The sequence below is a fragment of the Stenella coeruleoalba genome (assembly GCF_951394435.1).
Source record: "Stenella coeruleoalba genome assembly, chromosome: 4".
Classification (NCBI taxonomy): domain Eukaryota; kingdom Metazoa; phylum Chordata; class Mammalia; order Artiodactyla; family Delphinidae; genus Stenella; species Stenella coeruleoalba.
The window spans coordinates 6,306,538-6,319,030 of NC_137149.1; the positions used below are offsets into that span (position 1 = coordinate 6,306,538).

Here is a 12,493-nt window from a genome sequence, read left to right on the forward strand (position 1 = left end):
GAGGTCAGCACCAAACCCTTCAGGCCCCCTTACACTTGGTCTCTTTTTCATTTGTCTCTCTATTCGCTCCACACAGCATCGATAGCCACTCCCCTAATCAATCTGCAGTCCCTTTTTTAAGCCATAGTTAAAAGAAATTAAAGAAAAAGAATGGAAAAATCCATGCATGGGAATATGCAAAACTTCTTGCACAATCCCTTACACCCAAAGGTTTAAATCCAGCATTTAAGCTGATCCGAATGTATAGCCACTAAAACGAAACAAAGCAGAGACTTAAAATCTGCCATTGCATTAGCAATCACACCGCTTGGGATGATACGAAGTAGGATGGGTTAAGAGTGACTCAGCTGTAGAGACACAGATGTAGAGAACAAACGTAGGGACACCAAGGGGGGAAAGCGGGGGTGGGATGAATTGGGAGATTGGGATTGACACATAGACACTGCTGTGTGTAAAATCGATAACTAATGAGAACCTGCTGTAGAGCACAGGGAACTCAGTGCTCTGTGGTGATCTCAATGGGAAGAAAATCCCCAAAAGAGGGGATATATGCATACATACAGCAGATTCACTTCTCTGTACAGCAGAAACTAACACAACATTGTAAAGCAACTATACCCCAATTTTAAAAAAAAAGAGTGACTCAGCTGTGCTCTTGGGTGAGCACAGAGATACCTTTGGAACCAGGCCAAAGCAGGTTACTGAAGGTAGGCACCAACTAAGTGTGTACACTTGGGAAGCTAAGTAAATTTTGCAAGCATCTCTGTCTTTCTTTGCCAAAGCGTGGATAATAATCTATTTCCTCAGCTTATTAAGAGGGACAAATGAGAAAAACATACTGGAGGCATTTATTGGAGTTACAGGCAGCCTCCCTTTTCTAACCAAAGATATGTATCCCGTAGTATCCTTACTATACTCTCCTTATTTTTGTTTAAACAAGTGATATTGTATTTCATGGTCCTTGCTACTACTAAACAGTAAGACGTATATTATTATCTCAAATGGAACTGTGTGAAACTCAGCTGAAGAAGCCCAGGGCACATACAATTTTTTCACCCTTATTCTACAAATCCATGCTCAAAGAATAAACCCCTTGTGTTTTTACTTTGATTTGGGATTCAAATAAACCTGAAAAGCCTATCAAGTTTTTTTTTTTTTTCTATTTGTGACTTTATCTCCTGTATTTCTTCCCTAAGCTCATAGGGATGGCTGAGAAGTCGATACTGCTTTTCTTAACCATCATCACCTGAAAAGTTCAGGATCCTCAATTAGCCTTTGGATCCAAGGACAGACTTGATTCCCACAAAATCAAAATTGGTAAGATTACTGGATACCCACTGTGCACAAACAAAAATTATGTTAACTTGATTGTATAAAAATTAATAAACACTAGTGTATTTTTTAAAAACATATGAGTATAGTGGCTTGTTCTAGTAGTTTAAAAGTGGAGCAAAAGAAATGGGTTACTTTTTTCCATTAGAGCCTTTCCAAATAAGCTAATAAACGTGAATAAATGTATTTCAAGATTTTCTCTGCTACATAATCCCCTCCCACAGATGCTTTCAGACCCTAAAGAAATTTTCGAAGATTAACCTTTGGAAAAAGATATCTTTTTAGAAAAGAATAAACAAAAGGAAAAAAACAAAACAAAACTATGTGAAATTTCCCAGAAAAACTCAATCTAATTTACAGTAATGGGCATGCAGGTCACATGGAAAATTAAACACCAAAATCTAAATTTTCAGGGCAACAGAATTTATGCACACAAATCCTATTACCAGCTAATGGGATTTGTGGGGATCCCCAGTGGCCTATTTAGAAAATTTACCCCCTGCTGTTCAAGATGAATATACCATGAGAGCTAAACCAGAATGCACAGTCCTACCGTTGGCTTTATCCCCAGTCTGTCAAGTGATCCCTCTTTGATTTCTAAAAAATGCTGGCAACCGTATCAGTTCGCATATCTGATTGACACTGCAAGATGACATCTATATTTTCTACCTTAAGTTCTCCAAAACTTGTTTCAAATAATTGTTCAAGTCTTCTTCCTTCCTTTCTCCTTTCTCTCTCCCCTCCCCTCTTCTCTTCTCCTCCTTTTCTTCCTTCCTATCTTCCTATTCTCTTCTCCTTTTCTTCCTCCCTGTCTTCCTAGTCTCTTCTCCTCCTTTTTCTCCTCTCCTCCTTATTCTTAAATGTAGAAAAGAAACAAAGCAAGCATCAAAGCATTAATATTCTCTTTCTGTCTGTACGTGGCTGAAGACATTGAGGCTCGTGTCACCACTGAAACACTTATCACCACTGTGGTTTCAGAACTCTCTCTGTGATACACACATACCCACATTTTTGGGAAACGATTCATAACGGGACTATCAGGCGCTGAGAAAACCAAATCACTGGAGTGACCAAACATGTGGAAAAGTTTGGCGGTGGTGAGATTGTATTCCTCCCTGTATAATGCTCCTTTGGCAAAACACCTATTTTCTCTGGGACGTGGGTTCTCACTACTCTCATGCAGTCCTCTGACTGGATATAAAATCACTCTTCAGATGGCATTGCCCCCTCCTTCAAAAGGGCATGTTTCTACTTACCAGCCAATGAAATATCTATCTCCTCAAAGCAAAAATCTCAAATTCTGTTTTGCAACATGCCCTCTGAAAACAAACATATAAAACCAAATCAAACTAAAGCACAATTGAATTATTCATCCTTAAACATATGAATTTTAAGAATGTTTTTATAACTAAAGGATTAAACTGTTTGACCGTGATGAGATACCAGACAACATCTAAGAATTATCAGGTAAGAAAAGAGTTTGGACATGAAATCCTTGGCATTACTCAGATCACCATACATAATCCCACAGAGACACTGATAAATTAAAGATGGGTAAGACTTAAAGTAATTCAGAATTGGATTCATGTGAAGCCAGTATAATGATATACAATAAAATAAGGTTCTTTATATAAGCTCTTTCTTACTTAACACCAAAAGGTTAGATTACTTACTGTTCAGCACCTGGGCCTTTTAAAACATGTGGAAATCACAATTTGTTTGGATATATACAGTTTATTATTGCATTCTTATTTATTTCATGTAGAAGTTGACTTTTCCTCCAAAATTTCAGAACATCCCTAGCAGATGCATTCTGTACACAATCATCGACTGTTTCACTGTCTATTGATTTGTGTATATCCATGACCTCTTGGCCTCATTCTTTTAACTCTCAGTATTGCTGAGAGTTATTAGACTTCTGGGTCATTAGACTCAATTTTAACTTTTGAGTTTCTTTTTTGAGCATTTTGTAAGGGTTGATATCTCATGAATCTTATTCTTTCTTAAAGATTTCCGAAGTTCAAACATAAAATTGTTAACAGAATAAAGTTCATTCTATTTTGTAATTACCATAAGCGTTCATGAGTCACTTTTATTTTTTAAAAAGATATACTATGTGAAATTAAGGATCTGTTTTTTCATGTCTTGAAATATTTTCGTATTTTGTAATTCTAGACATTATTTCATCTCTACTCTTCATTACACATCAATTTTTCTCAACTATCCAAAAAATCCCCAAATAATAAGAATCAAGAAGAATGATGAAATATGTAGAAGGACAATACAAAAGTGAAATAAATTATTCTTCAGCTCTCTTACTGTATTGTCCAAAGTAATGCATCATCCTTCAAGAAGGCATAAAGGAAATCTGCCTGTCATTATTTTTTGTAATCTGCTTTTAGCTTTCACTGAACACAGTAAAATCTCTGAATTTTTTTTCTGCCTATCTGAGCAAAGAGGAGAAAATTGACGGAGAAAGACATTTCACAACCATTAGACAAATCAGAAGGTGAGTGCAAAGAGAAAGAGAACAGCTCTCTGTACTACGACATCCTGGGGAAACTGATCATGTAAGCAAAATCTCAGACTATAGGTCTTCAGATTGATGATACCTTACAAGAATTTTTCAAACTCAAAATTGATAAGGAAGCAATACACTTCTAAGGACAAAAGGTAATATGGTTTTCTCATCCAGTCAGCCACTCAACAGGAAGAAAGACTTCATAACATAAAAATTTTGACAAAAACCTAGACCATCACATTTTGTTGGAAGGATATATGACTGTATTATTTCATATTTTATGAAGCAACATGCCAAAACTTACTTGATAAAAACAGTAAATGTCTTGATACTACTGTTAATATTTGATAGTTTTGTATAACAAAATTGATGAAAATATTAATAAAAATTAAGTAAATTAAACTTTTAATTTAAAAATTCTACAGATTACTTATAAAATGATTTAAAATATTTTGAAAATTAAATTCTAAGTGTTTATTAGGTCCAGAGAGTAAACAGTTATGATTATTTTTCCTGGCAAATTGAGGGTGAAGCTGCCTATATTCTAAATGAGAGAGCTTGTGTGTTCTAAATGAAAGCATTTTAGCAAATCCAATAAAACTATACTTCCTCATCTGGACTTCTAACGTTGGCAAAAGAAAGGGCTCACAGACTGATCGTTGCTACTCCCGGACCTGCAGGATATGAAAAACTGTAGAGCAAGGAGCCAAAATGAGAGGACAAAGTCCTGGGGTGACCTAAATTTTCTCTGAATGTATTTGCGTGCGCATACTATTTTCCTTATTTATTTCATATGGAACATATTACTGTTGAGTTTGGCATTTGAAAGATCAGCGCCGCTGATCAAATTACCAACTAGGTTGGTTTGAGATATTTCTCCAAAACTTTTGGATCCACCTCCCCAGTTCATCCCAGGCAGCACCATCAACACTCATGGCAGCGAGAGGGTACTATAAGAGGATCCTTTGTTGTTTTATGAGCAAGTGTCAAGCCAAAATTCCCATTGTGCACCTACATAACCAATGATCAAGACCACCATGTCAATTCAACTACAGTGCACTTATGTTTTTCCTTATTTGCAGACCTGTAATTACTTGCATTTAGCTCATACTACTTATCTTAGAAAACAGCCATAAAAAATGTCATTGGCTATACACATACGAGTAGGCCTCGTTTATGCTGTTGAATAAAATCTATCAATCCAATTAAATTAACCTGCAAGCTATGCTGAGTGGCAGAGCTCTCAATATACTGGTTCTTTTGATGATGTGGTAACAAAACACGTCCATCAGGTCCCAGGTCCCACTCATGTGTGTCAAGGACATTCAGCCATACAGACTGTTCAGTTAAAACTCATCTGCTTGGTCTCTATTCATTAAAGTCTCCCAACTGTGAACCATCAGTAGCAAGAATCAATCCAAAGTTTGGGGCAACGCTGCCTCCAGCCTGGCCCAGTCTCTTAGTTCCTATTGTAAAATTCTAGCCTTAACCTTCACGTAGCCCAAAAAATAAGCTTCTTAATACTCAAGGCCATTAGTTTTCCACAGTTCCATCTTAAGAGAGGGAAACTAAGAGTCTAGCCTTAAATTCATGTTCTTTACTTCTCCCCATTTCTCTCAATTATTTGTGTAAATCATAATAGCATTTTCAATTTATTTTTATTAAGACTATTTGTAGAGCAATTTTAGGTTCACAGCAAAATTGAGGGGAAGACACAGAGATTTCCCACACAGCCCCTTACCCCACACATGGACAGCCTCCCCTATTATCAATATCCCCTACCAGAGTGGTACCTTTATACAACTGATGAACTTACACTGACACATCATAATCACCCAAAGTCCACGGCCTACATTACTGTTCACTCTTGCCATTGTATATTCTATGGGTTTGGACACATGTATAATGACTTATATCCATTATTATGGTATTGTACAGAGTACTTTCACTGCCTAAAAAATCCTCTGTGCTCCACCTATTCATCCCTCCCCCTACCTGATCCCTCACAAACAATGATTTTTTCCTTCATAGATTTGCCTTTCCCAGAATGTCATATAATTGGAGCATACTCTACATAGCCTTTTCATATTGGCTTCTTTCACTTAGTAGTAATATACATTGGTTTCCTTTATGACTTTTTATCACTTAAGAGCTCATTTCTTTTTAATGTTGAACAATAGTCCATTGTCGGGATATACCACAGTTTTCTTTTCCATTCACCTCCTGAAGGACATCTTGGTTGCTTCCAAGTTTTATGAACAAGGAATTATGAACAGGCTGCTATAAACACCATGTACAGGTTTGTGTAGTTTTAAGTTGTGAACTCCTTTGGGTAAATACCAAGGAGTGCAATTGCTGGATCATATGGTAAGAATGTTTGGTTTTCTAAGAGGTCACCAAACTGTCTTCCAGAGTGGCTGTACCATTTTAGATTCCCACCAGAAATGAATGAGAGTCCTTGTTGCTCCACATCTTCACCAGCACTTGGTGTTGCCAGTGTTCCAGGTTTTGGCCATTCTAATAGGTGTATAGTGGTATCTCAGTGTTGTTTTAAGTTGCATATCCCTGATGACCTATGATATAGAGCATCTTTTCATATGCTGATTTGCCATCTGTATATCTTCTTTGGTGAGATGCCTGTTAAAGTCTTTGGTCCATTTTTTAATTAGGTTGTTTGTTTTCTTATTGTTGAGTTATAAGGGTTCTTTGTATATTTTGGATAACAGTCCTTGGTCAGATGTGTCTTTTGCAAATTTTTTTCCCAGTCTGTGGTTTGTTTTCTCATTCTCCTGATCCTAATTGGATTTAAATTTTTATTCTCCAATGGACCTTCTATAAGAGAAGGAATGTATAGCATAAAACTCATAAACAGGTTTATATACTATAGAAAACAGTATAGATGAACTTGATTTCTCTGGTTAAAGAAATATTTTAGAGAACCTACTATGCATCAGGTTCTATGCTAGTCTCCTGGAAGAGTTGGAAAAAAAAAATAAAACCAAAAATCTAAACAATATGTTGTGTCACAACAGAAGTTTATATCAGACTTTAGCATTCTATGGAATCAGGAAGGAGAAAGCACCAAGCTTCCGTGGGAGTACAGGGAAAGATTCACAGGGAGGGTGATGATTACTACGAGAATAATATTCTTCCAACTATGTGCCTATCAAATTGATCAATTTGCTATGTCTCCAAGTGATAGTGGACATTCTCTCTCATTGGGCTCTTAGAATCTCCCTTTGTTTTTAGACCAGAGCTGCCTTCTGTGAAGTCATTCTAATAATTCTCTAGTCTCTTGGAACAAAACTTTTATTTCTTTGCAAGACTCCTCCACCTAGCCTCATATGCCCTTCCTAGGAAAAAAATGCCTGTAATTTTGGAGTCTTTCCTGACTAAACTGCTTATTGAGTTAATTGAATATAATTGTTAGTCCCCTACAACTCTCTGCCCCTTGAATAAATCCACATCCCACCTCATTCCCACTTCCTTGTAACGGCCTCTTTTCATCTGTGGCTTCATCCTTTCCAGCAGCTTCTGCTGATTTATCATTCTAAATCCATTTTTAATTTTATAGCTTTTACAACATGAAAGCATAATCCTCAATAAAGCCGGGTGAGAGACGATTACTGTTTGTAAATGCTTTAGGGTTCATCCAAATAGCTCTGTTATTTTTTTTAAATTTCCATACTCTTGATAGGCAAGTTGAATGCATGTTGAATTCACAAACATTTGTATGTGTGTGCGTTTCAGTTTTCAAAGATCTGTGAATGCCATATGTAGAGAAGAAATCACACAAAATCAAGCTAATTAGTAAAAAACAGCCTAGAGGAAACAAACCTGGAATTAATGGGGACTCGGCCAACCTAAGAAGGCAAATGTCATTCTACAGGAAAATCCCAGAACATTCCTTTCTTCTTCTGAGGGTCTTAGGATCAGAGGAACAAATGCCGCAAAGGTAAATAAAAACCCACATAGCCACAGCAAATGTTGTTTGTGTAGACCAGACCCAAATAATCATGTTGGTTCAGAGCAGAGCTTTTTAATTGGAGACCTTTTGTGCCCAACTGAAGATGTCTTAATGAGACAGAACCACAAAAGGGAAGGTATATTAACACAAAGCTTGTTTATAAGTCAGCTGGAAATCATTATTTTCATAGGAAGCATTCCAAATTTTGTTATTTTCTACTAGTACTAGATAACTACTGAGTATTTTACAAATAGAAAATAAGAATAAGTTAATGAACTGGCAATAACAGAGTTGTTTTTTGGAAACTTTACCAAAAAAACTCAGACAAAACCACTCATACATGTGAATAAGCAAAAATCTATTCTTTTTTTTCCCCACATATGCTTTCTTGTTATTGAGTTACAAGATATAAGATGAGCAGCTCCCTTTCACTAGTGGAAGTCCAAAGTTCATTCATCTTGTCAAAGTTCACCTTTGGGTAGATTTTGGTCTTTCCTCTTTAATACAGAGAAAGATTCAAAATCAATTTCATGAGACAAATTAACTACATAGCTTTTTCCCAGTTACTATTCAAGAAAGCTTGTTCCAGTGTGGCTTCATTTGAATAAACAGTCTATTCAATGAATTTGACCTTATTTACTGAGTCTTCTGAAAAAAAGAGAAAGAATCTGGGAGCTAATGGGAGCCACTATAAAGATTTTTGTCCTTCCCACTCTCTTTGCCATTCTCATCTTGAAGTGTATTTCATTAAAGTTTTCTTTTTTAGTACTTTTTCTGCAGTTCTCTATAACGGGAAAATCATTTTACTAATGGAAAAGTTTTATTTTTTTTACCTCAAGGTCCAACTGAAACAAATTTGGAACTAGAATATCTTTGAGAGAGGAAGGGTTAGAAAACTCTGAAATCGTTCGTTGTGTTAACCCGAGGGTACATGATCGCAAAGAGTTTATTTTGGAGCATGTAATTCCTAATAACTTAGGTTGGGAAGTAGAACTGAGGAGTGTAGGGTCTTCTTTGAGTGTACAAGCAGGGTCAATTTATTTAAATTAAAACAGACATTGGCTTTGTAGTTTCTGGGCCAACATATATTATATATGTTATAAGATATATATTATAAATGTTGGATAATGTAATATTAAATAAATACATATTTTATATATATATAATATTCAGTGGTAACAAGGAGCAATATAGCATATTATTCTTGGAAACATCTGATTTTGAATGGACCAAAACAACTCTTCTGATCTGCTTTTTAAATCTAGTTAATCCTCTGAAGCTATGTACTGAGATAGCATAGTTAATTTCCTTTTGTATCTTGCATGTGTTTCTATTACTTAGCATTAAATATGATCTGTTTTAAGAATTGTTCATGTATATTTTATACAACTATCACACCAAATCAACCATTGTAGTAGTAAGATATAATGCCATATACATTTTGCATATTCAGTCTAGCATAATGAATGTCCTTTGACGTCAAGGTGTTTAAGAACTGAGATGAGGTGGCTCTAGATTTTAAAGTCACGTCAGGGTTGGGTAGAGACTTTCTAATAAAAAGAAAACTAAACTATTACCCCTCAAAAACACCACTTCCCATGACTGTTCATTGACATGTACCTGGTCACCCAAGAGTTCTGATGGAGATGTACAATGAGATTAATGTTGTTTCCATACTTACTAACACATTATCCATTCTGTAGCCCATGAATCAAGGAGTAATTTCAGGTCTTGTTATTCAAGAAATACATTTCATAAGGCTGTAGCTGTCATAGATAGTAATTCCCCTGATAGATCTGGGCAAAATAAATGGAAAACCTCAGAAGAGGATTCATCATTCTAGATGCCTTTAAGAACATTTGCGACTCATGGGAAGAGGTCAAAATATCAACATTGCAGGGGTTTGGAAGAAGTTGATTCCAACCCTCATGGATGACTTTGAGGGGTTCAAGCCTTCAGTGGAGGAAGTAACTGCAGATGTGGTGGAAATAGCAAGAGGACTAGAATTGGAAGTGGAGCCTGAAGATGTTCCTGAATCACTGCAAATCTCATGTTAAAAATTTCACAGATGATGAGTTGCTTCTCATGGATGAGAAAAGAGAGTGGTTTTCTGAGATGGAATCTACTCCTGGTGAAGATGCTGTGAAGACTGCTGAAATAACATCAAAGGATCTAGAATATTATATAAACTTAGCTGATAAAGCAGCAGCAAGGTTTGAGAGGACTGACTTCAATTTTGAAAGTTATGTGGGTAAAATGCGATCAAACAGCATTACATGCTACAGAGATATTTTTTGTGAACAGAAGAGTCAATCAATGCAGTAAATTCAATTGTTGTCTCGCTTTAAGAAATTCCCACAGCCACCCCAACCTTCAGCAATCACCACCCTGATCAGTCAGCAGTTATCGACATTGAGGGAAGATTCTCCACCAACAAACGGATTAGGACTCGCTGAAGGGCCAGATGATGGTCGCATTTTTTAACAATAAAAATATTTTTAAAAAAACACCACTTCCCTTGATAAACTTTGAAGTCTTACTTTGCTTAGTTGTTTTTTGTTATAAATTTATTTATTTTATTTATTATTTATTTTTGGCTGTGTTGGGTCTTCGTTGCTGTGTGCGGGCTTTCTCTAGTTGCGGCGAGCGGGGGCTACTCTTCGTTGCAGTGCGTGGGCTTCTCATTGTGGTGGCTTCTCCGGTCGTGGAGCACAGGCTCTAGGCGCGTGGGCTTCAGTAGTTGTGGCACACAGGCTCAGTAGTTGTGGCTCACGGGCTCTAGAGCACAGGCTCAGTAGTTGTGGCGCACAGGCTTAGTTGCTCCGTGACATGTGGGATCTTCCCGGACCAGGGATCGAACCCATGTCTCCTGCATTGGCAGGCAGATTCTCAACCACTGTGCCACAAGGGAAGCCGTGCTTAGTTGTTTTGAATGTATCATAGAACAAATACTGTCTTGATTATATGATGCCATAACTTCTGGGCAATTATTTTCATTATTTATTGGAATTGTAACGTAAATAACTTGGTAAATTGATATTCAAGAAACAGCACATTATAGCTCAAAAAAAGTAAAATTGAAAGTGGATAAAACTTCTTAGCAACAATGAAATACAGTAAAGGAGATTTATAATTTTTTTAACACATACCATTTGGGATGTATTTGAGACAATATGATTTTTAAATGCTTTATTTTTCCCCTACTTAATAGAACTTTCTTTTCCCCAAAGAATCCAATTATTTACTATGCTAAAAAGGTGAAAACCATAAGATAAAATCAAAATCAGCTGAACTATCTCTGGTTTAATTCGTTATTTCTCCCATTCCCTTAAATGAAGATGCCTACAGAAATAGCAACATTTTCATAAGAAACTAGAGACCCCAAAATGAAACCATATGTCCTGTTGAGCTTATTTCCTTAAGCTCAGGAAATACCAATTATCTTCATTGTTTTTTTTTTCTTTTAACTCCTAAAAATGTAGACATGGTTTTGAATTCCAGTTTGGCAACTATATGCAATTCCCCATCAATGTCACTCACTTTTGTGCCTTTTATCTTTTCTTTTTATGTTATGTTTGATGTTTTCTCAAATAATTGTTTTCTGAATGAAAGGAAAAAACTGTGATTTTAGTTCACAGTTTAGTTTTGAATCTTTCTTCACATACTCAAACCAACTCTGAGCAGGATTGGTGGAAACATCTTCTATTCTTTGCTAAAACTGAGTTTTATGGCTGCTGAAGACTGACCTCATTTTTAATTTTACAAGTATTGTATGGACTAGAATGTACTATTGCTTGAATATCCATTTACCATAAGTTATTTACATGGAACTTTTAATAAATAATGAGAATTAAAGAAATGTGTCACTTTGCTGCTTCTCATTGGGTGATATCTTTAAAATCCTCTTTTCTGCTAAAATTTCCTGGCTAGTACTTCTAAATTTACCCAGGAATGACCTATATCTACCATTTTAAAGTTTTCTGGGCCATAACTATGAATTCATCCAGTAAATATTTATTAACTAAACTATGGGATGAGAAACATGGTGGTAGAGCATCTCTATACAGGCTTTCTATCTTGGGCACTAGTGTTATTTGACAGTGAAGGGCTTCATCTTTTTTTTCTTTTCTTTTCTCATTTTCTCTGTTCCACATAAAGCAGCAGGTGGTGAGTGGCATAGTATGCAGGAGAATTCCTTCTGCCAGTTACTCTTCTGTTACCATTAGCGTTTTTCACGATTTAGTTTTCAAACATTTCGAAGTTTTGTTTGTATGTTTGAAATCAATTGTTTAACAATTTGGAAACAACTAAAGCTAATGGCAGTCCCTAATACTGGTAATTTTGTTTGTCTTGCTTTGTGTAGATAAAGCTTAGAGAAAAGAACTGAGATCTTTAATTTCTAGAGTCAAGTGTTTATGTCTAAGAACTATAATTGCAGAAGCGGTAGATATTTACAAAAATGGCAAAATCTTACTATGTCCTGAGAGCTTAACCTGGTAACTGTCAGGTTGGGAGCCTCAAAATATGGCCAGACAGAAACGTGGGTTGAACTCCATTTGCAGCTAGGGTCCTACCAAACTGCTGCCAGCCCTCAGGGGAATCACAATGGTCATTAGAAGGGACATTTGAATCAGATAAGATTAGTTTAAAAGTGCACTTAAAAACAAGAGCTT

At 36.2% G+C, this 12,493-nt stretch overlaps 1 long non-coding RNA gene across 1 annotated transcript in view; it reads right to left on the bottom strand.

The window, feature by feature from the left end:
* Positions 1 to 2,576: 2,576 nt before the first annotated feature.
* LOC307186177 overlaps positions 2,577 to 12,493 on the bottom strand; it is a 33,234-nt gene continuing 23,317 nt past the window's right edge. Inside the window, exon 5 of the long non-coding RNA XR_013828262.1 lies at positions 2,577 to 2,651. This is a non-coding gene — a long non-coding RNA (uncharacterized lncRNA). The remainder of the gene's footprint in view (positions 2,652 to 12,493) is intronic.